Raw genomic sequence first — 2,203 nt, 5'->3', positions numbered from 1 at the left:
TATTTTTACATACATATCATATGCGTCATGAGGTCTCTTAGGGACCAAAATTTGTTTCTAGATGTTTTTATTTAAGTCCATTATACTAAGATGATACAAAGATTGTAACCTTCACATCCTCAGATAGAATGTCCTTAAATAGGGGCAGCTGTAAGACCCCAATTTTGACCCTAAGATCCCTCATGCTATCTCATCATATGCATTGGCTTTGGGATCACACCTTGGCATCCTCCTTACCCCGTATTCATTAGATTTTCATTGGGAGAGATCACCAAGCAGATTTGATTGTATCATACTTTGTTTTTCTTTGTTTACTAACCAAACTACCAAAAATATGTCTATGTATAACTTTGTTTCTTTTGTAGGTAGTGTGTGCATTCACCAATGCGTCATCAAGCTCATAACTAGGGTTTGAGACCCTTAGTGCAAAAGATCAATCAAGGAATGGTTCAAAATGGTTCTAGACATCATATATGGCTCCCCATGTTCTTCATTTATCATTTGGATCAAGAAATCATCAAGAGTTTGAAGCTTGTTTGCCTTGGAAACCCTAATTCATTTGGTTATCTTGTGTGACTTTCTCAGCAAGTTTATTCAACATTTGATCAAATATATTAAGGGATACTTCATTTCACATCATCTTAAGCATATATGATCCTCCATGAGTCTCAAAGATCAAGAGAACTTCAAGTTTGAAAGTTGGTTCAAAGAAGTTGGCCAGAGAAAGTCAACTAGTCAAAACTGGGGTTCCCTAGACCTTATCTCCTACAATTCTTGTCATATGAAAATTATTACAAGATAAATGTTACTCCTTATGACATTCCACACAACCTTTATTTTGAGGTCAAGATCTAGTTTTTCCTGGAAAGTCATTTTTTATGGTGAAAGATTATAAGTCATTTTGTTTGTGCCCTAGTTAGGAGGTTAACTTCCAAGGACCATAACTTGCTCAATTTTTATGATATGAAGGCCATCCAAGTTTAATAATCAATTTAAAAATGTCCTCTCCAACTTTTATTCTTTGAGAAACTTCAAATTTAACTTGCAAAGGTATGTTCCAAGAGGAAACATTATAGGTCATTTTGGGCCATTACCATTGAACAAGCAATTTTCCTCAACTTCTAAAATGAATAACTCCTTCATTCCAAATCCAAATGAGGTCAAATTTGTGACCAAATTGAATATGATGGAAATAGATACAACTTTGATGAAGGAATGTTTTCCATTTGAAACTCATACCAAAAGTTATTCAAGGTGGAAGTAGTGGATATTTGACTTGGTACTTAGAAAAGTTTCAATTATGTTTGATTTCCTAAACTTCCATCTCAAAATTCATCATGATCCACGCTTCAAATGGAAAAGTGTTAAACATGAAAGTTGTTCCCCTTGATCCCACCTTTCTAAAAAGTCTAAAATCACTTCATTTGGACATTGTTTGAATGACTTAGACATGGTTACTCTTCGGGGTTCCATTTGGATGAATCTCATGATGACTTCTTAATTACAAATGCATGGCTTCATGTTAGACTTTCAGTATCATTCATGATAAATTTTTGACATTTTGAAATCATCTCATGGACCTATCACACACCCATGCAAGCATGCATACTTGAATTACTATTTTTGGCATTTGAATGGAAGTGAGTGAAAATCAATTGCCAAGCCTATAAATACATGCCTTACTAATCAGAATGAGGGGGACCTTGCCCAAGCTTTGCTCCGGCAACCTTCCCACCTCCATTAAAGGATAATCTTGAAGGTTTTTATTTGAAAATCGAGTTTCAATTTCACTTCTATTTTGAAGTTGAAACTCCAAGAATCCAGGCCATTTGAGCTCTCATTTCACCTCATGCAATCAAGTGGAAGCAAGCCCAAGCCAATTGAGATCCATGTCGAGCTTCATCACTCCAAACAGAAGGTGAAATTTGTCAAACTTTCTCTCTTCTATTCTCTCTCAATTATCCATCATTTCAATTAATTTTTGGTTGGCTGAAGTCTTACCAATGTAGGCAACAAGATTGAGTTGCTTTGAGGTCAAATCGAAGCAACTCAATTCATACTCCTCAATTTTCAATTCCACGTATCTTCAATATAGTGAGAATTGGAGAATTTTGAGGACAAATTTGGATTCCTGCCATTTTTCTCTTCAAATTAGTGTATTTACTTTTTATTTTAGTGGAGGTTGATGGTGGACCAGTCCGGT

Source organism: Lathyrus oleraceus, chromosome 4, assembly GCF_024323335.1.
Source record: "Lathyrus oleraceus cultivar Zhongwan6 chromosome 4, CAAS_Psat_ZW6_1.0, whole genome shotgun sequence".
NCBI classification, from domain to species: domain Eukaryota; kingdom Viridiplantae; phylum Streptophyta; class Magnoliopsida; order Fabales; family Fabaceae; genus Lathyrus; species Lathyrus oleraceus.
Note: the sequence above shows the minus strand (reverse complement) of the source record.